The following is a 24024-nucleotide window of genomic DNA, read 5'->3' as shown; positions in this document are numbered from 1 at the left end:
ACACCCTGTAACATAGCTTGGAAGATACAGAAATTTGCTGTAAAAAAACAGTATTTGCCTGTTTTGGCATGTGTGTAAAAGAACATTTCCCTGGAGCTCTGAAACATTAGCTGGTTAGCATCTCTTGTTGTATTTAATATTATTTAACGAGAAATAATGTACATTCAGCTTTGATGATTAAAATTACAATGATTATTGCATGAATTTGTGAATTATAATGCAGTGACTAATTAAATGGAGAAATGAAGAAAAGGGATTCTTGAGCAAGCATGTTCTTGGAGAAACTCTCCCTTGTTGTTTTTAATTGATAGTACACACCTAATCAGTTCATAGCAGTATTTCATTACTGGTGGGAAGAGTCTGGTTATGATGAAGATTTACTTTCACCACTGATATAACACAGCCTGGTCCTGTAGGTTACCATGAGGAAGACTGCCAGCTTCTAGCACTGAGGATGTGGAAGTTTTTGCCTATATAAAGAAGGGAAGCCCCATCTGACCCCAGGTTACAGCCTCCATATTTATTGACTTCAGAGTGTTTACTATAATGACACCTGAATTTGCATAATCATGAGGGGTTGCTATTTGGTTTATGTTTCACTTGTTTTTATCTCTCCATTTAAAGGTTTGAGCTTTAACATCAGGTTCCTTGGCTTGTCAGAAGTTGTCTGAAACAACTAAGAGCCCTTTTTTACTTCTTTGTAGGGATGTTATTTACTGGCCATTGACACTGGCAGAATTCTTAGCATGAAATTATTATTACTTCTGTATCAGCAGAGATGTGTGTGGCACTCTGAAGAATCTGTCAAGATGAAGTCTCTGCTTCTCCAAACTCACAGCCTGCGGTCCTGATCCTGTAATTTACTCTGCATGGTCCTTTCCTCATGGAAACCTAAGCAGTCAAGAGCAGGACATTGGGACAGTGACACAGGAAGGGAGAGGTAAGGTTTAGGATAGTATGATTGTTCTGGTAGTAATTGGGCAGGTGTTTTATCTGAATTTTGTTTGAAGCTTTGAAGCTTGCTTCTTTTCTACATCACATTAATTTTAGACTAGTTGGCTAATCACTGCTAGTTACTAGTGTAATCAGGAAAAACCAGACTTCAACCAACCACAGATCTGCTTATAAATAATTTAACCTACCAAAAGAAAGCAGTATTAAAGGCTCTATAACGGAATAGATTTGAGACACAACTTCCCCCACAACTGAAAGCAATAACATGAGGTATCAAGCACTGGGTTAATTGCTCTGCTGGCAGTTCTGCAGTTTAAATACCTTCTGCATTGAAAATGTAAGAAGCAATCTTTCAGAAATCTAGCTTGCTGTTGGACAGCAATTTTAAAGGGAACTCTGTTCTGTCAAAACACTGTAATCAGCCCAAACTGTAGTGCCCAAAATTCAGTGATACCATGATGCAAATAGGAAAGGTGGGTCATAGGTATTAAAGAAGGCATAAATAAATGAAGCAGCCTAGAAGGCAATGCAGTTGCATCAGTGTCCATCTTAGATGTTGGATTGCAAACTGTGAATGCTTGACAGCCTGATAAAACAGTTGCAAACTGGAGAGGTACTTCACAGAGAGAAAGCTGTAGCCCAGTTTTGGACAGCTGCCCCATCCTTTAAAACAATGCAGCCTTCTAAAACATGCTTTTGACCCTCCAGGTCTTGGTGGCTAGAGCAGTTCTGTTGGCTCTATCCTCCTTTTTCTAATTTAGAGCTGGTTTCCAGAAAGCAGAGGAAGACATGCTTGGCAGGTTATGTGGTAGCCATATGTTCAGGAGGTCAGATGATGAGACTGGTGTGCCCTGCCACCCTCAAGAACCAATGGACTGTCTGGTTCTTAGTGGGAGCTTGAGCACTAAGCTTGAGCACCACTTGGGCACCTTGGCTTCTCTGGGCAACTATGAAAGTAAGTGCTCATAAGTTATATTGATTTTCTAAAGGGAATACATCCCCTGAGATGGAATGTATTGATACTGGGGCAGTGTTCTCCCCATGGTTTTGATCATAAAATGGGAAGCAAGGAAAAAACAGTTGACTCTTTTGTAGAATCCTTCCTTATTTTGGTTGTTTCCAGAATGGTGTTAGGACCAGTTGGGAGCAGTGTTTTCTCTGCTGCATTGCCCTTGAAGATCTTCAGCAGGCCTGACAATATTTGTCATTATACTTTAGATCTTTTCAAAGATAGGTATCTCCTGCCTTGGGCAGCAAAAAAACCCAGTGATCTCACCCTGATTTTAAAGAAAAAAGAAATAGATTGCAGTCTGACAGAACCAGCAATGGCTCAGACTCAGGAATCTTCCTGGCCTTTCCTTTTTAAAAATCTGAGTGTTCAAATTCTGCCTGCCCAGCTCCTGATGATGTTGCAGGCGCTGTGGGTCTCAGGGAGTGACAGAACAAACTTTGTAATTAATTGTTGCAGAAGTGGTTTTGTAAATTCAAAGTATTTGTAGGTCCTCATAGTATATGTATATATACATATATATATGTATATATGTCACCAAAGAACTTGTAGAGACTATCACTGGGTTTTTGAAAACATGCTGCTGAAAGAGTAGTTCTCTGGAGCAGTATTGATTATCTTCATTCGGGGGAACTTAAGTGCATTTTCCTTTTTTCTTGGAAGACCGCATTATTTTTTGCTAATATCAAAGAATATCATCCTTTGTGACATGCCTGCAGATGCAGTGTAGCTGTGCTCTTGTGAAGCTTCACTGGAATCAGGGCCCAAAGACACAGAGTTAATTATTAGCTAGACACATCATCCTTTGCCCCAGAGCCAATACAGTCTGCTGCTAATCACCTTTCAATGCCTGTAAGGTGTGAGACTGCACATTTATTTCAGTGGGAAGAACAGATGCCATGAAGCAGAGCTTTGTGGGCAGTCTTGGATACCTGATGCAAGACTTCTTTCATTGCTTCCCAAAATGATGGTGTCTTCTGGCAGAGTTTAGGCACTGGGACTGTTTTTGTTTTCTGGGTAAATGTAAGTCTGCTGTAGCCAGTATCTTTCAATTTAACAGCTTTTAGTGAATGTCATAATTCTCATACAGCAAAGCTCTTTTTATTTTTTAACTTGCCGTGTGAAGATCGTACAAAAGAATTTGTACACTGCCCTTTGCTGGGCATTTCTGAAGACCGAGTGCCTGCCTTTTGCTGTCTAAAGGGCTTAGCACTTGGGCTTTTCTTTTTTAAAGGGTTGAAAGGTTAACATTTGTATTCTTTTCAGAATACAAATGCAGATGTACATAGCGGAGTCAAATTTTCAGGGTTGGCACTGCAGACAGCATCAGGGCACACAGCTGTTTGGTCCAACATGACTGGGAGCAGGGTATCAGGTCCAGAATCAGACCTGTCTCCATGGGACATGGTAGTGCTGACTGTTTCTGCCAGCCCATCACTTTGCCACAGACATCCATATGATAACTGCAGAAGATGGTGAAGCTGTGGTAGCTTTGTGTGCAGCAGCAGTAGCAGCAGCAATGGAAGGGCAGAGAATCTGTTTGGATCTCAGTGTAAAAACCAGCTTTTCCTAGCAAAGCCAAGTTCATCTTAAACTTCTTTATGGTGGATTTTTCCCTTTTTCCCTTGCCTTCCTACACCTGTCTTTTATAGATCAAGCAGTTTTGCAGGTTTCAAGCTTGGCTGTAAGCCACGAGAAGGAAAGGGGGTCCCATGTGCAGGTGTGCTGGCCAGCGGGGGCACGGGTGCAGGAGGCTCCGGAGCGCCGCTGCTTCGGCTTCAGGGCCCGTGTCGCTAGATGGCAATGTGGCACTCCTGCAGCTGCGGCTCCTGAAAAAGGGCTTGCTTTCCCTGTATTTATCTCTGCCAAACTGATGATTGCACCCACCACCCTGGCAACAGAACAGAACAAAATCATTTCATAGAACATTACAGCTGTTGTGCCTTTTTCTTTTCTTTCTTTTTTCCTTTCTTTCCCCCACAGTTCTTTGTCCCACAGCAGGGTGCAGAGGTTTAAAAACCTTCTTTCTTAATCACTCTCCTTCTAAAAACAGAGAAAACACAGCCTCTTGGGAGAAATTAGCTGTGAGAAAAGCATTTCTCAAACAATTGCCAGGAAATATTGTCTTGACCGATATTCCTGATGTAACACTGTCGTTCTTGGTACTGTTATTCTAACATACTCGACTGAAAAAACAGCAGGATACAGATCTGTAATGCATGATCTGCAGCTTACCACCTACCTTACCTTTTTATAGGTACAAACTGCTTTCAGTTTGTATCCTCCCCCCACCCCCTGGAGCTATTCTGTTTTGGAGAGTGAAGAATTATTTGTGACTCTCCTCTTGTGACTAGTGTATCAGGCCAAGACTGTGACAAGGCATGGCTGAAAATTAAGGTTATGCCTCTGCTGCCTGGGTTCCTGATTGAAATTCAGTGTTGTGTGCTGTGGTTGGGATCAGGCTGCATGCCTACAGTGACCCCTCCTAGCCTTAAAGCCTGGCAGCCTGAAAATACGTGAGGTTGGTGAAGCCTGAATTTAGCTGGGAGCAGCTGGAGAGCAGGTATGCATGAAGAAGGCACCAGAAATACACTGAGACCAGGGTCTTGACCCTGAAAGCCCTCTCCCCATTTTTGTATTCATGGAAGATGACCAAGCTGTAGGCTGGGCAGAGGCTGGAGGAATGGTGGTAAACTTGAAGTGCTACAAGCCAGCATTAGCAGTGGCTAGGAACTGCTAGCAGCTATCCAGAGAGCTGTGTGTACACACATGTGTGCCCACTGGCATGCACACCCATAGCTGTTTGTATTGTGCGGTTCAAATTCTGTCCTTCCTTACATAAATTCATGGAGATTTGAGAAGCGAGCCTTGCTCTATGGGACAGGGTGTGAACTGAAGCACCTTCTGGAAGACAGACAGCAGTGTAATCCTTTCATTCAACCATGTCTGCAGCTGCTTTTTATAAACTTGGCATAAATACATACTCAGTGAAGCCAGGCCTGTGTAGCTGGAAAATATTTTCCACCATCCAAAAAAACCAGAAGATTGGAAAAAGAGCCCAGAAATTGTGCATAACATGGAATGGCCTCGCTTGTGGTTTTTTTCCATGACTTCCTCAGCTCATTTTTCTGCTGCCAATTTTAGAAGCCCATAAGTCATACTTGTTAAACTTTCTCAGTTAAAATGTAACTCTAAGAACAAAGTCATATGATATGTTGCAGTCAAATAATCCTTCCAGAGCCTCTGACTGGAGAAAAGCTACCCCGATCTGGCCGGCTCGCCAACCCACCGGGCTCCTGTCCCAGGAGAGGCAGGGCTGAGGGGCAGGTTCGCAGCCCGGGGCTCAGCTGTGCAGCCCGCATGGGCGATGGCTTCCCAGTGGACTTCAGCAATGTCTCCCTGCTTTTGCCGGTGCGGTCAGGCGAAAATTTCAGCTCCTCCTCTAGGAGGACTTCAGGCAAGAGGCTGAGCAGGGGAGGCAGCGAGGGGAGGCAGCGCAGAGGGTTTGGTGGTGGAGGAAGGTGCTGCTGCGGTCAGGGTGAAGGAGCTGAGGGGTGAGAAAACAGCAGGTTGCCAAAAGCGAAAGTGAATTTGCTGGAGGGTTTGAAGAAAGGACATCCTCATTCTCATTCACTGCCTTTTTAAGTGTTGAATCAATATGGAAGTACATTCATGCCAGGAGCAATACGTTTGCCAGTTTTGCTCTATTTTATAGGGTGATTTTGCTTACACCACGCCCCAGATGACTGTTTTGAAGTGCCATCCCTTGTCCAGGGTCTGCTCTGAGCCCTTACAAAGACCAGGTTCCCAGTCACTGCTGGGAGGATCATTCTAAATTTACCCTTGGCAGTAGCCAAGAGTGGGATCTGGCTGATGGCCGTGGTGCTCCAGCCTGCCTGTGCTGGCAGTCCCAGCCTGGGCCGCTGTGACCTGCTGCCGGCTTGGGAAGGCAGGGAGTCCCGGTGTCCCCAGGGCTGCCTTGGGCAGCCCCTGTGCCTGGAGCGTGCATGGCCGGCAGGGTGCGAGGGACTGGAGCAGGCACAGAGGCAGGTGAGAGGAGCGAGCGGAACTGTGAGGGGCTTCCAATGCTCCGGCTTCCAGCCCTGCCTCCCCCTTCTGCTGGGGGCGGAGCAGCGTGAAAAATCTCCCTCTGGGAAAAAAGAAAAGAAAAGAAAAGAAAATGCTTACCCCCTTAACCATCAGAATATCAGCTTTTGAGCTTGGCTGTGGCCCTCGATGGAAAGTGGGAGAGTGTCGGGAGGAAGCAGGGGGAATCACGCTGCTGCGCAGCGGCTGCCGGGAGCGGTGGGCCCCCGAGACCGCCTTTCTGCGGCAGGGCGGAACGCCCTCGCGAAGCCTGTGTGGTCTTCACGGGAAGGGAGGAACTGAGCAAACCCACTGGAAACCGGCAAGGGTGTTGTAATGTTTTTTGGACAGCCTGTTTCAAAAAACAGCGACTGCCTCTCTCTCACTCTCACTCTCTCCACACCGCCCCCCCCCCCCCCCCCCCCCCCGCCCCCCCCCCCCTCCCCTGGCAGCCGCTTCCCGTGCCATGACATTGAGGGAGGTGGTGGTGACTGATGTAACCGCGGCCAGGGAGAGTCTCTTGCCCAATGTGCAGAGGCTGGACGATGGCCAGAGAAATTTGCTAAGGCTGGGTTTTCTCACAACGGGCTCCCTGTGTCTGTGCACATACCTGTAACTGGGCCAGGTGCTTGGCACGGCTGCCTCCCCGGCCGAGTACACGAGGTGGCAGAGCTACTCAAGCCGGGAGGAGGAGAAGAAGGAGAAAAGGAAGAAAATGTTGTTCTTTTCCCACATGAATGCAGACCCAATAACATACCTAGGCACTCACTGTTTGTGTCACCGTGTTGTAATTAATAACACTGTCTGTTCACTGAGGCCAGCTGTTCTTTGTACTCATGGCTGGAACGTGGGGGAGATCGTGAGGAGAGGCCTAGCAGTTTTTCTGCTGGATCACCACCTTTAAGTTATTGTGACAGTCCTTTAAAAGGATGTCTTTGTATGAACTGGAATATAATGCTCAGCTGGGCTCTTAAATTCTGGCTCTGTTGAGAAAAGAGATCCGTTCATATCGATTGTCATTTTGTATGCAGTTCAGGCACCGACTTGTAGAAAATCTGGGCCAAGAGAGATATCATTAGGTATTTATGGGGGTTTGGTTGGCTCAGCAGTCAGTTTTTCCATTGTCATGCCGTGACAGTAGTGCATTACATACACCCTCAGGAGACATCCTTCTGCTACCACAACAATAAAGGACCTTTTTTTCTTTTTCTGACTCATCTTCAGCTTGAAAAAAAAATGCCATCCACCACCAGTAAATATAATTAGCAACATGCAGATACACTTTAGGTAGCTTTCAGAGCCCATCGGGATAGTTCCTGTTAAAATACAGTCTCATTGTTGCTTACCCATGCTTGTACCTCCAGCTGCATTCCTGATTATACTTAGATGTTTTAACATAGCCTGGTGATGTTGTAGGCTGAGGAGCCATTTCTAGTTTGGACAAAGAGGAGGAGTATGTTTAATGCTGGGATCATCTTTCATGCACACGCAGGAGCTTTGGCCAGACTCAGCAGGCAGGGGAGTACAAATGGCTGTGCTGTGCCGGATGCGAGGTCTGCTTAGCTCTTTATCCTGCCTCTGACGGGCCAGCAGCAGATGCTGCGGGAAGGAGGACAAGAAGCAGAGCAAGTCTAGACTGATTCTGCCCCAGTGTGCCCTCTTGGCTCCCTGCATAGCTATTCCCATTCACCAAAGCACAGGGAAAGAGGAAACTACTTCCTTAGGCCTGTTCCCCAGCCTCTTCGGGTCCATGCTGTGCAGTGGCCCTTGTTGGTTTTGCTACCCAGATGTGGTTTTGGGTGGGATGGATTCACTTGGGATCCACTTGGTCACATGGGGATTTCTGGGTTAATGTCTCCTGGCCCCCTCAGTATTTCCCTTATGTAAGCATGATGGAGCTGGGAGCAGGTGGCATACAGCTGGGCTCTGCTGTCTGCCAGGTGGGTGAAGTCTGTGCCTTCCCAGTTAGGGGCTGCTGCCTGTCCCTGTCCCCATTTGTGCCATTGGAGCACCGCAAAGCCAGGGCCCAGTCTTTGGATCCATGTTTCACCTTGGGGTGAGGGCTGGCACTGGTCACATGACTCTGAGCATGCCAACTGGGAGATTATATGGCTTTGATTATTTATTTATTTATTTCAGCCTGTGACTAAGATGGGGGAGTATTTGTATGGAGCCACTCCTCCCAGAAATTGCTGTTTATATTTCAGTCTCCTGAGCAGAGTCATATCTGAAGTGCTCATAGCCCAGCAGTGGTATGTGGGCCCTGCTGGCATGTCCTCACATAACCTGGCATTCACGCTGCTGGACAGAGTGTGGGCTGGCTGTTTGCTCATCCCAGGTGCAAATGAGCAGAAGTTTTCCTCTGTATTCCTGATTGTTGAGCTCAGAGGGGTGGTGGAGAGGAAGAGCAAGCTTCCCTCTGAAAAGTGGCCAGGGATTGAGTAGGGCCAAACCTGGGGTTACACTGAGAAAAATGAGACAGTGTGGGAGGGGTGGTGGCCCTACAGCTACAGATAATATTGCAGAGCTCACCAGTGTAGCATGTGTTCAGCAGTCACTTGTAACACTGCTGTGTGTGTAAGCAAGTGAGTACCTGCTGCCATGTGATCAAAACGAGAGATGCTTTTAGAAACAGGCGAGGGTGGTGTGAAAAACCGAGTCAGCTGAAGCATCCTAAGCTTGTAGGACACCTGTAGGCTAGTAGGCACAAGTGAAACTTTGCACAGAAACTCCTCAAATATCAAGCTGGTGTTTACTTCCGTTATCTCTACCAAATTCCACCTGTGTAAGCCACTTATTTCTTTGGGATCTCATCAATTCAAGATGCTGGTTGTAAACACACCTTAGCTCTGGGGGAAGGGCAGAGCCAGCTCAGACAAGTTGGAGGGAAAATGGTTTCCCAAAGCAAGGGTCTTGGCCCCTATGGCAGGGCAGAGGTCAATACAATGAATTAGCCAAGAAGAATGTAAAGCCTAGGGCTTTAAAACAGCACTTGACTAGGTGGCTAGCAAACTGATGGTACATGGGGAAATAGGATTTTGTATTCTTGAGCCAAGGGAAGTTTGGTGAATCCTGTCCCCATATGTCATCAGTTGTTAAAACAAGTCTTCTGGAAATGCTAAAGTCTGTCTCTCCCCTCTCCTTGCCCTATAGAAATGTAAGGAGCATAACTTCATCTCAGTTTTGTGATACATGAGTAATTCTGCCTCCAAGGCTGTCTGGGACTTCTGCACCACATCCTCGCTCCAGCTTGTAACTCAGTACGGTATTTTACAATGTCTGGGATAGAGATAATTTCTTCTGTGTAGTGTGCTGTGGTATGTTTGTTGGGCACAGTGCTGTCTATGAGGTGAGAAAAGGGGCAAGACTCCTGTTGGGACATTGATATTGGGCATTTTCTGGTTTAGCACTTCCTAATTCTTCAGTAAGTCCCCTGATCAGCTAATGACTGAGGTCAGGCCTGTTGGCCTTTGGTCAGCAAACTAAAACCTGGGGGTTTTGTCCTGAGTTGAGTTTGTAAACAAGGCATAGACCCAAACTTTTAAGCTCCCATGGCAAAGGCTAGAAAATGGGAAGAAACCAATGCCAGCTCAAGTGAAGTATATGCTGTGAGTGGTGCTCTCATTTCCAGCAGGGAGGACTTTGACATTCTAAACCAGCAGTTCAGCCATGGTAGTGCAGCAGAAACTCTCCAGAGAAAGATTACTGTGGAAATTTGCCTTGTGCTGGTGGTACCTCCTGGTCAGGGCCCAGCAGCTGTGGGACTGCAGGGAAGGCTTGTGTGGTGCTTGCTCATGTGTTCAGTGAAGGATCTACAGGCTCCAAGCTGCCCTCCTGTTTGTGAGCTCCTTAATCTGTCTTCAATGGTAACTGGGGGAGAGGAAAAACAGCTTTCCAGCCATGTCAAGCTGCCTTTTTTTTTTTTTTTCCTGCGGTGAAGGAAGACTCAGTGGTTCTCAGAGATGCTAAATGAGACAGGTTTGGTCTTGGGAACACCTGTGCAAAGATGGGGTACTCCCAAGGACGTAACTGTGTGAAACTGGTGTAAATGAGGCCAGGATGATGGGGTTCTGTTCTCCAAATATGAATCTTATACTGAGGTCAGTGGGAGGCAAAGGTGTGTCATCCTTTGTGTGGATGGGGGTTTTTGCCACTGCTTGAGCACAATGGAGATCCTTGGGGAAGCATTTATGAGTGAGTTGACTACCTGCACCTTGCCTGATTTATATCTCTCTGGCTTGTGCTGATGCACAGCCAGACATTGTCAGCTTTCTTGGCATGTAGATCACTGCTGCCAGGTAGTTAAAATGTGCAGAATGTTTCAGAAAGAAGGAATGGGGTTAGAAGAGGAAGCTGCTGCGTGAGACTTAGTTTGCTTTATTGAATCGTGCTGGGCTTGGTTTGGTAATTCCCACTCTCTAGGCCCAGAGTTTCAGTGGTTTCACATTTCAGCCCAGCACAGCATCAGTAAGTCCATTCTTCCAGGAAGGTCAGAATTATTTTCAATCCATCCCTCCCCTTCTCCCTGGGAGACTAGGGCTGTCTAACAGCAACAAGGGTTCAGGGCGCAGTCTGAGCAGTAGGAAGCATTTTTGCTTCCTGTCAGTTTCTTGTCTTTCTGCAAGCATTCAGGGACATTGTCTCCTGTCCCCATGTAACCACTGAAGTGTCCAGCTGCCCCTATGAGGGCTCAGCTGCATGTACCTCAAATGGAAGCCAAGGCCAGTTGTGAGTGCTTGCAATCTCCCAGGTCTGGCCCTTGGCATAGTTTTCCCTCTGGCCTCACCAATCAGGAGGAGTCCCATTGAGTCATGATAAATTTGAAGGATGTGCTTTTACTGACAGTGCCTAAGGAAGATTTGTTGTGGCAGATGACAGTGCATTTGTGTCTTAAAGATGAAGGACAATTACTGAAATTAATAAATAAATATAGGAAAAAAAATCAGGAAAGAAAACAGCTCAATAGGAAAGTTACAGACTTAGCCATCAGCCTGGTTTCATTCATTTTTGGCTGGGTGACAATCACAAGTTCAAAATTCAGTGACATTCAAACCTGTCTCTACAGGTGAAGGGACACAAAATGGGATCTAATTTGTTCTTCACGGGGCATCACTTTCTGGTGTTCTTTTTATATTATTTTTATTTGGCAAGAAAGTACAGGTAATTTATGTCAATGTCATCAAAGAGACATTCTTGTTACTCACAACTGTGACCTTGTATCCAGCTGAAAGAGTTATAGCGGGTAACCAGTGAGGTGCTCAGCTTACATCCAGGGCAGATTTTCCAAGCAGCAGCTATGCTGGCAGGGCTACCTGCCATGCTGTCCAGCCACATTGGTGCCAAGTGATTCTGGGAAAATGTGGGCAGTGACGCCATAGACCAGCAACAGTGGAGGTGGTTTCCTGGAAGAAGCCTTCTGAGAGCAGCAGCCCCTGGTGCAGCACGCTGCAGGATGCACTACTTTAGGGACAACTGAAATGTGGGAGAAGGGGTCACACAGTCACACTGGCATGCTGTAGTGTCCTGTCCGCACAGCAGGCAGCAACCTTTGTGAACCGGTCACGGAAAATGGGCTGCTTGGCCAGGAGGAAACAGCTTAGACATCAGAGCTTTCATTCAGAATTAGCTGTGAGCTGGCCAGAAGCTGGCCAGGCATAAATTGTATTTGGGGTTTGTTCTGCCAGCTGCGTTACCAGCAAGGCAAAAACTGTCTGAAGAACAAGGCTCAGGTTCATACACTTAAACCATACCTGTCATAAGGTTGCTAAACTTTTCCCTAGGGCTGGTACTACACTATTTATTGTATTGGCATGCTGTCTTTTCTGTTCAACTGCTGCATGATTGTACTATAGCACGTGCTGTTGACAAGGACTAAAGCTCAGATCAAGCTGTGTAAAGAGGTAACTGTGGCCTTGATCTCTCCATGATGAAACCAGAGTAAATTACTGGATGCTGAATGAGTTATTCCCTGTTTATTTCAATTTAAGCAAGCTTAGAATCTGATCTTCAGATCAGGTTATTTCTCTAATTCAACTGGTCATATTTATAAATTCATGTAATGGTCAAAATGATCCAATAAATGCCAGCACACAATTCTACCACCTGCCAAACACTGAATGTATATATTGGCACTTTTCTTGTTTGCTGACTGCAGGACAAATAGGTTTCATATTGGGACATCCAAGTTTGTTTCTGCAGCTGGATGCATGACAAAGCCATGTTATAATCTGGGTACTGATTATGGCTTTGCAACATGTTGGCTCAGCATGTGGTGAATTTGGATGAGTAGATAGATCAACTTTTTAGTGACCTATGGCTTGATTTCAGCATGGAGAAGGTTGTCAGCATATTTGTGCTAATTAAGGAAACGGCATGGGAAACTCCTTTCCACTGCAGATACAGCCAGAGCTCAGGAAGTGTCCTTGCTCCTCAATATTTTTTGTAACAGCCAGTTTGTCTTGAAGTAGAGAAACAGCTTTGTATCTTAACTGTATTTCTAAGCTGCAATGAAGCTTGTTTGGTTCTTACCCAAGTCTTCTGTTTTAACCTGCTTCTGGAGGATGGATTGAGTGGTTAGGTCGCAAACACTTTAGGAGAGCGTTTCAGCTGTATTTGGGGCCAGTAGTGCAGGCTTAGATTCTCTGCCTTGGTGGGGTTCATTTGTAATGTTGACAGTAACTGAGCACCAAGAAATAAACACATGTTTGTGCTCACGCTTTGCCAGCATAACTTTCTTCCTGCTGAAAATAATACTTTTGCCCAACACTGACTCTTTTCTTTCCTTCAGACACTGTTCTGGGTATGTTATGCTACTCTTAACACATTCCCATGTTCATGTTCCCGAGAAGGCAGGCTGAAATGTTGCCAGCTCTATTAAGTTCTTTCTGTTACACTGAGTCAGCTGCTGTGATTTTACCTTTGCTCTTGGTCAAAGTATACACTCTATTACCTTTTTGTTCTTTTTTTTAAACATAAGAAATAGCATTACAAGGGTTTGTTCCGTGTGCCTACATTTCCTCCTACTTCAGTAACAAAATCAGCACATTACTTTTGTTGTTAATAAGACAGGTACACCTAGAAGGCCTTGATATTTGGGCTGTGGATTCCCAAGGGATTCACAGCTCAAACACAAAGGGAGAATAGAAATGGGAGAAATAAGTGTCTTTATTTGCATTTATGAATAGGGAACTGAAAGTAACCACAATTAAAGAGGCACTTAATTCTTTCTTAGTGAAAGGCCAAAGGAAGAAATCTTCAGTGGGGCTGTAAGAAGACCCAGGACCAGCAGATCTCTGTTCTGCAGATGGCTCTGGACTCAGTTCTGCTCACAGGCCCCAGCAATGCTCAGTCAAGCAACAGCCATATGTCCACGTGCCCGCCCGCCTGAGCTCTGGCTGGCAGCCCAGCCCTTCACTAGGTCAGCACGGTGCTCCTGTTCCCAGTGCAAGGTGCTCCCAGAGCTTCTGGCCTTCTGCCCTCTCTGCTTTAGTAACAATTCTTGCTGAATTGACCCCTGCAGCAAGAGGTTGTAGTAGCTGCTTTTATTGAGCATTGAAGGCCTCCAGAATGGCAGCTTCCATAACTGGGGGTCATGGCAGACCTTCCCCACGTGCCAGTCTGTGGGAAGAGTTTCGCAGCTCATACAAGTTGAAGGTGGAGTCAGCTGTAACCTGACTTACCTTCCTTGGCATTTTGAAGTCTGGTGAAACATAATGCATAATGACACTTATTCTGCCTTTGCAAGTAGGAGACTGCCTTTAAGCCAAAGTGTCTCATCGGCAAACCTCACCTCAATGCAGAGTGCTTATTCAGATGTAACCACGAAAATGAGGGCTGGCTAAATAATGCCTCTGACTGAAAGGATCCACTGAAGCTCATTATAATGATCTTAATGACTTCCAATTCAGCTGTGTGTGTGATATCAGAGTGCAAAGGTAATTATGGAAGTGCTAAATACTATTATTATTTGATATTAGTGACAGGGTGGAGGTGAGATCCGGTGAACCCTGCTCTCATCTGGCCTAGAGAGGAATGAGGGTTGCCCCTTCCCTCCACTGCTCTCAAGGCCTGCAATAGAAGAACTGTGCAGGCAGGGTGGAGACAGGACTCTGCTCCTCTTCCAGCTGCAGCAACCTGACTCTTACTTTGCCTTCATGGTGTCAGGAGGTGGCTTCTTCCATGTGCAGCAAACTGAGAGAAAGGAAATATGTCTCCATACCACCCTTCTTGCCTCCATCTTGTCAGCAAAGGAAACAAACATGCCTTCTCTCTCCTACACTAGTTTTGCTGGTCTTTCCCTCAGTTTACTCTGTCTTTGCAGTGGTCCTCTGCTACTACCTGTTATTGCTGGATTTTCCCATAATTTTTATTTTTTTACTGTGTGATCTGGGAGGGGCTTCAGCATCACAAGTGCTCCTTGGCTTGTATGGGGTTTCTCCTGACTCTATGTTGGCAGCTCAGACTTTGAGAACTAGGAAGGGGGGTGTTCAAGCCTGGCTTTGTAGAGACGTCAGACCAGATGACCTCCTGAGGTCCCTGTCAGCTTCAATAATTCTGTGTTTTGGAGGACTTGTCTTGCTGTTGACATAGCTCTAGCCCGTGAAAGTACTAACCCTTTGTCCTATGAGGAGTTTTTAAGGAAACAGTGATAACTTACATGGTTAACGATTAGCTACGTGACTTTTGTGCCCAACAGACTACGTGATCTGTGGGAACCCTGTGTGCTAGCAGGGTCTGCATGCAAAGCTGCACCCAGCCTTGCCGGCCCTCCTGGGCCACGGGTGAAACAGTGAGAGCACATTCAATTAGCTCTGTTCACTGACCACGCCAGCCTGCACCAGGAGAAACCTGTGCTGTGGCGGTGAGTCAGACTCAGATGGTTACTTGACCCAAAGGAAGGCTTGATGATACACTGAGGCTGGGACACACCAGCAGTGATTATATGATGATTCATTGCCTGTGCTCTGCCATTCAAAACATCCTCTGTGTTGCACAGGCAGGGCCATTCACAGAGGCTGCAATGAGGAAGTGATGTTTGCACCTTTAGCTGCCACCTTCTCACTGAACCTTTCAGCAGCTGCCTGCGGTGTGGCGCTGGTCTCCCTCTGGGCAGGCTGGTACTAGGAAAATGTGCTGGCAGGGGCAGCTCCCTGATGTGCCAGGTGACTGCAGCTGGGCATTTCCTGCCAGTAATGTCCAACCTCACCCTCAGAAGGTTTGGCCAAAGTGTAGTGCAGCCAGGCATCCCAGTGTCCCCCCAACACCATCCTCTGCAGTGTGAAAGCACGTCACTGGACTTTAATGCTAAACTGAGGGCCAGGTGGGAACTCAAAGCCCTTTAATACTCTGCATTCCAGCCCATAATTTGCACATCATTATTCAAAACTCTCGTAAATTCTTTGCAGAGCTGTTCCCATTTCCATTTTCCCTGCTGTCAGAAATGTGCACCTCACACAGCCCAGACTGCTTCTGTATTTCTTTTATAGAAGGGCACATAGTCTGCTGTCTACACTTTCCTTCTTCCTGTTCCACCCACCTTTTTGTCTTTCACTCTTCCTCTCCTCTCCTCCAGATCCTTTCCTGACAGATGCATGCACTCATACGGTTTTACAAAAATGGTCTGAGTGTACTCACTACATCTATCTCGTTCTGCTAAATGCTTCCAAAAGTGCTGATACTACTGCATGCACAGCAGGGAAGTCCTCAGAGCCTGGGAAGCACCATTTTTTCCTAACCCAGGAACTGATACTGCTTGTGACAGTTTGCTGGCCACTGGTAAGATCTGAGGCACAGAAAGTTTGCTCATGTGGGCTGAGACTCACAAACGTGTTGGGGCTAACAACGTGCATGGTTTGTATTGTGCTTTCCCTGAAGCTAAGTTAAGCAACATAATGAGGCATTACTCAGAGCTCCTAAACCTCGTGTTTTGCCAGTGACAAAGTTGCAAACAGTACGACAACCCTGACGTTTTCTCTGTAGTGTAAAGGCCAAGGTCCAGCAGTTGTGATGCACCCTCTCAGTCTTACAGTTAGTTCTGCCTGGACTTTTGTCAAATTTTAGTCTTCAGCAGTCATGCGTTCTTGCCAGCTCTCCTATATGTCTAAATAACCAGGTGAACTCTCTCTGGAAAAGAATCTATACATTTAATTTAGTCCTTTCTTCCTGTGAATGAACTGTCTTCAAGTTGTTTTTCAAACGTATGTTTTCAAATGTTACATGCAATAGTATTATTTGTGTCCCATCTAAGTGTTAGCTGGCCAGGGCTTCTCTGTGTGTTCTTGAATGTGACTGTGGTTTTAAGTACCCTCCGCTGGTTATTCATAGCACGCATTTAGTCATTTAACAAACATGGTATTAGTTCTGCTCTCTAAGTGGATGACTAATACTCTTATAAATAGGAGGAATGTGATCTGAAAGGTCACGTGAATGTTCCCAGTGTGAACATATCCCCAAACTATGAGACTTCTCATTCCAGGATCATGCTTGCAAAAAAGGAAACACTCATTATTAGGAAGAAGGAAAAGGGTTCAAAACCCATTCAGGCAATTTCTCTGCTTTAACTCAAACAATTTGCAATTGTTTGTAGAGTTTTGCATTGCAAAAGGTTTTTGCAATGTTTTCTTTTCTATGCAATCTCTCCTGACCTGCTTGGGAACATACAAATTAGGGCAGTCCTGATCTCTGTCCTATGCCAGTGCCCTCCCTTGGAACACAACAAGACCTGGATGTTTCTTAAGAAAATATAAAAAACATATTTTTACTTCCTTCCTAATCTCTTTCACATCTCTTTGGAAAGCAAGACAGTGCTTAACGCTGGATTCAAAAGGAGATGAGAGTGCACAGTACAGGTTTCTGCACTGCCTGTAAACTGTCAGCTTTCCTCAGCTCATTCTATTAAGAGATGTTGTGCCACCCAGGCAGGGGTGGAGGAATGAGAGGTGCTTGCTAATGCAACTTTCCAAGAGGTCATGTTTCTCTGATGAAAAATGCAGGAGAGAAAATGCAGGAGATAGCTATGCAGACACCTTCATATTTTCATTTTTATCAAATGAAGACAGAATCACTGACTGCTGCTGCTCTCCTGCCCCTGCAAGGTTTGGTTTATATTCCCAGGAATACAGTGCTAAGGAAGGGAAGATTGGTGGCCTCAGGACATCCAGCTTCATTCCATGGTTGTGCCAGACTTGCTGAGGGTATGTCTGTAGCAAATGCTTAGCCCAGGTTTGAGCCCACTCTAAGTTCATGCACTGCCTGTTTGGGCAATTAAAGTCCTTGGCTGGTCTGGTCTGTAGCACCCCCTTGGTCAAGTCCAAGGCCTTCCTTGGCTGGAGCAGGGAGGGAAGGCACATCAGGCTGGGGCTGGGGCTGGGACTGGGGCAGGAGAGCCTTGCAGAGGCCACATGCCAGGGTTTGGGCTGCTGCTGCTGCCATTATGATGCCAGACAGTGAGGGACCTTTTCTGCTTGCCTGTGGTGTGAAGTCAAAATTAAGCCATTCCAGTGGAGAAACAGGCAACCATGGCATCACCTTTCCCCCTGATTACAAGTCAGGCATGCCCAGGTGTTCACCTAGTGGAATTTGGTAGAGTGGAATGTAGCAGGGTGAGATGCTCCTGGAGACAGGCTCAGCTCCCAGCTGGGACGTGGCACTGGCTGCATCAACTCTGCTCTGCTCAGCCTCTTCAGTGTCAGATGTGATGGTTTAAAGCAGCTGTAGCCAAAGTTAGTTTGACACTGCACTGAAAAAAAATGGAGAAGAGGACCAGCACAGCTGGCTCAGAGGTGTGTCCTGATCAGCAAAGGCAGGGACACTGTCTCTGGCAAAAGCCCGAGGCACAGCCTTGTGTGGCGTGGGCCATGTCTGTGCTGATAAACCAGGCAGCAGCTGTGTTTTCCTTTGTGGCTGGGTAACAGTCTGGCCCTGGTGTGACAGATGTTTAAACCTTCTTGTCCTCCAAAGCCAACATACAGACTACCTATTGGGAACAATCCTGGGCCATGCTAATTCCTGGACTATGCTTGGGAACAGTTTGGTAGAGCACTGTTTGGCCTGGGCCAAAACTGTACCCAGGACCACACCAAGAGCTTGGGGGTGGATGGTTGAGCTCCCCTACTTGTGCCCTGATTCACTGGCTTGATTTTCTGCTCTAGATGCTGCCAGTCTGGCTGGTGTCAGGCAAGTTACCTAATGCATGACATAAGAAGGAAAATACTTCCAGCTTAATTTCTAGCCTTTGTCACTCCATGCCTCCTCTCACATGGGGGTAAGAGTGCATCCTTACCTACAGGCCGAGGGAGACTGACACATTTGGATACATTGGGAAAGGGACGTGTGGTGAAAGTCTAAATTCAGGACAGTGGTTTATAGAAATTTGATTCACCGAAGAGTTTAGTGTGTGCATGCCATGAAGATGGTATTCCCCATTCACAGATGTATTGTAATTTTGTCCATGATTAGTATATGGTTACAGAAATGCATTAGCATTAAAGTATCTGGTCTAAAAGCAGTCAGCTGTGTCCTAAATTCTCCTGCCAGCCTTTGTCTTGACTTTAGGTTGCAGATTAGAAAGGACAGCTGAGGATCTGGGTCCCCCCAAGCATGCTATACATAGTCAAGGAGTCCTAGAGGTTTGATAGACTGTGCATGATGTTTCTTTCTAAACACACAACGTTTCCTGGCTTCAGCAGTCTCAAAGTCTTGATTTCAGTGGAAGATAATTTGCATGAATGATGCTTGCTGGAAAGTACATATGCAGTTCTTATAAAGCAGTGTGCATGTCTGCATGTGCCTGTACTAAAATCACAGGGCAAAGGTGACTGCTGTGTGATATTTACCTGCTGGCTGAGATATATCTGCCTTCCTGAGGGACTCCTGCCTCTTGTCTCAGATTTTGTTCCTAGGAAACATTTTGGTTTGAAGAACTGTGTTTGAGGGTGCTCTACTATGGCTAGGGGGGCTGAGTTTAAACTGAAATAATTTGAACTGAAATCAAATGTTCCATACAGGTTACTTTAGGTGTGCCAATATTTGTTTGCTCGTGGGTGCATCTGAATTTCTCTTCTCTCTTGGTCAGCAGCAGAAACATTTTTCTTATTGATGTCAAGTAGGTGGTAGTGGTAGGCCTTGTTTGTGGCTAGTGGCCAGCTGACAATGATAAAAACACAGAAGAAGATGGGAAGAAAGGAATGGATAGTGTAATTATACCTGATAAGGATCAACATGACACTACATGTGATATATACTCATTAGAAACCTACACACATAAACACATAAAACATTCAAGACATGGATCAGGTTCTTCCACACAGCAGCTATAATTACATAAAGAAACTAAAAAGCATTTTTTTAATACTGTGGTGCTGGCAGTCAGAGCCTCCCCTCTGACTGTCTGGGAGCAGACTGTGTTAAGTGTGAGCAGAATAAATGGTCCTTTTGTAGGCAGCATGGCAGACACCTGTGCAGCACCTCACTGCTGCCCGGGTGCCAGGCATCATGACTAGACAAAAGCAGACCTAATTACAGCAGACCTTGAGCAAGATCTTCAGAGGTGACTGTTGGAAAAATGCACCTCCATGTTCCAGGTAGATCTTTTTTCACTGCTGTTCAAATCTTGCTCTCTGTGCTTGGACAGAGGCAGACCTGGTTTTGCACATTGCAGGGCAGCTGCACTTCTTTGCCATTTTGCAAAGGAGAAAGGAGAGCTCTATTCCTGAGCTGCTGCCTCTCTCCTGGGGTCAGAGAAAACCAGAAAGCAAGCCCCCAAAGCTTTTTCCTTTTCCACTGAGGCACAACAGAACAAAACAGAATTTCTGAGTTGGAAGGGACCCACAGGAATCATTGAGTTTAACTCCTAAGTGTTAAACTCAATGATTTTCAGCCCATATAGAGGACTGAACCCACAACCTTGGCATTATTAGCACCGTGTTATAACCAGGTCTCAGGATTTCCTATGCAGAAGTAATAGCACAGGCTTTCAGGATTCTTACAAGAGTGAATTCAGATGCCAGAGAGTGGAATTTCTAAATGCATTTCTCTTCCTACACCATTTCTTTTTCATCTCCATAAATCTGTGTCAGTTTTTAAAGAACCTATTTTGGTGGGAGGAAAAGGGGACAGAACAAGTGATGAGCTATTCAGAGCTAAAAGAAGAGATTCATGCTGCCAGAGGTAATACTGTAGAAAAATGTGTCAGTGTAGCAGATGATAGTTCTCCTCTCCTAATGCCTCTCCCGAAGCATCAAGGTGTGTGTGATTCAGAGGCAGTCTATGAACTGCATGTTGAAATGGTTGCCATGGCAGTGACTGAGCATAAGTTAGAGAGCGTGATTAGCCAGAGTTGGCCTAAATAGCTAAAGGGAAGCAAGAAAGAAAGAAAGGGGGAAAAAAAGGCCAAGGACTTTCTGTTATTTCCAATACAGATCCATCAGCATTAGACTGTGCTAGGAAGAGGAAGCAGGGCTGATGGAAGGGACCTTGCAGGAGCACACTCCACACCCCAGCCCCAGCAGCACAAGCTGCCAGGGGTCCTTCTTCCCCTTACGGCATGCCAGTGCTGCAGCTGCAGTGCCAAGCAGCCCTGCCAGTGCTGATTCAATGAAATGATGCTTGTCCAGAGTCTGAGGTGAGGCCAGGGCTCTGCTCGGCCTTCAGCGACCCAGAGAGCACAATCATACTGCCCTCCTGGCTGATGTGGGGCACAGCAGCATTTTAAATGTGGGGGACTGGCCTGCAGGGAGGTTGTAAGGCTTGCCCCGAGGGACACAGAGGGCTGCTAACTTCGGTGGGATGTTCATTGTTTGAAATCCGTGTCCCTAGAGCCACTCCAGTTCTTCTAGCCCACTAACCCACATCTGCTTGATGCACTCCTGTGAAAGGTATCCTGTCTTCATTTGGAGCCTGTGAATTGAAGTGCATAGCCTTTTTTGTTAATTCATTGCAGTAGCTCATTAAAAAAATAATAACCTTATATCTAATTTAAATGTGTATGATATTAGCATTCAGCCTGTGCTACATGCTGTGATATTCTCTGCTATATTAAAAAAAAATCACATCCTGAGATCCTGTGGGATTTTGTAGGGAAGATTTCTTATGCACTAGAGTTACTTTCAAGCTTGTTTTTGAAGAAGTCAAGATTCATAATTCTTTCTCTCAAAGGATTTTCTTTTAGCTCTTCTCAGAGAGTAGTGGAAGAGCAGAACACCAGCATAAAGATGTCTCAGTAGCAGGTCTGGATAGAGAAACATCTTCTCTAGCAGCTGTGAGTGCCACATTAGGGGGCCAGATGCCCAGTGTAAAATCAATAGCAGGCATTTTACAAGCAGAAAGTATCCAGGTAGGTGTTTGCAGGAGCAGAGCCTGTTAGCCTGATTCTCTTCTCTTATAGCTTTCTAAAATAGGGAAGTTTAATTTGCATTAGCCTGAAGTGCTTCTGCTCTTAGTCCTTTGAGTGAGATAAGATATGAATCTACTTAGGCCACTCCATAACATATGATCACTTACCAAGGATATTTTTCTCCCCTGATGTCCAAAGGGATCTGTAGGTTCTTCTGTTAAGATGAGCACAAACCAGCAGTACTTGCTGTGGTTAACAGGCATCTGTTTTGCCTGGCAGAGCTGGGATGAGAGAGATCAGATCATATGGCCTGCAATTTAGGAGGAAGAAAAGAAAAACCCACAAGACACCTATTTGCCCTGCCATCAAGTTGGCTTTTGCTGTTATTTGCAGAAGTCTCTTCCACTTTTTGCATCTCTTAAATCCTTGTCATCCAGGTTTGAGAGCTAGGACTATCTTCTTTGGCATCAAGTCAATTATATGTTTTTTAGCACCAGCAGCCATTCATATTTTACATTACTGTTCCTGTCTGTTCCTTTCAAGCAATAATCATAAATATCAGCTTTCATTCCTAGAGCGCCTTTCATCCCAGGGGCTCCCAAAGTACTTTCCAAGCTTAACAAGCTTATTGTAGAGTACTCCTTTAGAAAGGTTGAAACTTGCTTCCCATTAAGGCCTGATTTTGGGAAGGAAAACACTGAATCATAATGACTTCAATACATGAGGGAGCCCTTGCAGCTGTTATTTACTACACATGTTCCCTTACCAAAAAAGATTGCTTCTTGCTCCTCCATCCCCTTGTCTCCACAGCTTAATCCAGCAGTGCACAGTTACTTGGGAGAGCAGAGTGCAAGTAGGAGAAATGGTCAACCCCTGTGATCTGAGGAAATGCTTTTTTTTCTGGAATCCTATAGCTGCCCTTAACAGTTTCTGACAACTCCATTTCCATCCACTCTATTTTCTCTTTTATGGGGCAAATGTCCTACAGCAGATTTGAATGCCCTGTGGCTTTGGCCAGGTCACCATCCACAGCTGGGGGCTATGCTACAGATCATGTGAGAAACTGTGGTCCTCTTCAGGACAAAGTCAGCCGGCCTAATTTAAGTCACATTCCCCTGCAATCAAAACAAAGCCAGTGTCTTTGCACTGAAATTAATGACAACCTTTGAAATGGTCCTTTATTTGGCTCATCTGTGTGAACAATAATGCCAGAAGAAAAAAATGTTATTGGTAATTTCTGAAGAATTTGTTTCCTAATGAATCGTATGATTAATTTTAGAGCAGCCTGAATCAGACCAGTGTCCATTTGTTTTCTCCTCTTTCAGGAGGACTCAGTATGGTGGGAGCTGACCATCTCATGATGCACAGAACTTTTCGCCATGCTGCCGTGTGGGAAAGTGGTCCCTCTGCTTGGCTGAGAGAGGCTGGGGTCAGGCACACAACTTCTCTTTGCTTTTCTAAGGACATACCAAGAACTTGTGGTAGATAGAAGTGGGAACAAAGTCCTGTCTGATTCAGTGCTTCATCCGCACAAACATAGTTTATCAATATAGATAGCCTTAGATGAAAGATACATCAAAGCATATTTTTGGCTGCTGCTTTCAGAAGTAGTACTAAATCTCCTGGGGGAATGCAAGCAGTGAGATATGATCCAAGTATCAAAATCCCCATCTCCTTATTCTCTGTCCTCCTCTCTCACATGGGTGGGGGTCACAGGAAAGCCCTTCCTTGAGGTTATGTCATCTGTTCCCATCAGTAGATTTTGGTTACTAAATGCATTTTTGCTCTTTTCCAACAAAAAACAGTGCCTGTTTCAACTAACTCTGAATATTTGTAAATTGGCAAAGGATACAACAAGAATAATGAACCAGCAGTTACTGTTTACATTGGCCACCTCGTATAAAGGCTGATATTAGCATTTCTGAAAGGATTCATTCATCACTGAAAAAAGTTTGTACCTGTGAATAAGAGCTTGCCTAGGAGGGCCCATATGCTTCCTCTCCTCTTTTGACAAACCCTACAAAAATGAAGAGATAGTTTTGCAATGGATATTAATGCATACCTATTATTTCAGGATGACAATAAGACATTGAATATATTCCATGCAGCAGTAAATGAATGAAAGTAGCAGTAAATTTAAAGAAAAATAGAAAAACAGTATTTATTTTCATGTGTCAGGTTTATTTATTTATTTATTTAGTGACCTGAATATATATATTTTTTAAGTCTCTCTCTTGGGTTTTTTAAACTAAAATTCTGTGGTACAGCCTCAAGCCCAGTGGTTAGATCTTGTGTCATGGAAAATCAGATAGACCTGCACTAGAAAGAACAATGGCTGCTGAAACCATCCTGCCAGGTCCAGACTATGACCTCTTCTGGAGTTGTCAGTGAAATAAACACTTTTAGAAGTACCCTTAAGCCTTCCTTACCTCCTGCTGTTTGTCACACTTGCTGCAATTTGCCTTAAATTAGTTGATTTCACACCAAAGTTCATGGTGCTGTTTTGTTTACAAAAGAGGTTGGTACATTCTGCGCTGGCCCTGCTGACACTCCATGAGGCACAGCTCAGAGATGGAGCAGGGCCCCAGCACAGCCAGCAGCCAGCAGTTGTTCCATCCTCACACTGCAGGTGACGGGTCTTTTT

The 24024-nt window shown here is 45.4% G+C and overlaps 1 long non-coding RNA gene across 2 annotated transcripts in view; it reads left to right on the top strand.

The window, feature by feature from the left end:
- The first annotated feature begins 646 nt into the window (after window positions 1-646).
- Window positions 647-24024, top strand: part of LOC120501454 — a 125990-nt gene continuing 102612 nt past the window's right edge. Inside the window, exon 1 of one of the 2 annotated variants that reach the window (XR_005627295.1) lies at window positions 647-940. This is a non-coding gene — a long non-coding RNA (uncharacterized LOC120501454). Of the gene's footprint in view, window positions 941-5101; window positions 6014-24024 lie in introns of those variants that run through there. The other variant, XR_005627296.1, reaches the window with a different exon arrangement.

The sequence above is a fragment of the Passer montanus genome, unplaced genomic scaffold (genome assembly GCF_014805655.1).
Source record: "Passer montanus isolate IOZ18808 unplaced genomic scaffold, ASM1480565v1 scaffold2, whole genome shotgun sequence".
NCBI lineage: Eukaryota > Metazoa > Chordata > Aves > Passeriformes > Passeridae > Passer > Passer montanus.
The sequence above is the reverse complement of the archived record's forward strand: the minus strand, read 5'-3'. Positions and strand labels throughout refer to the sequence as shown.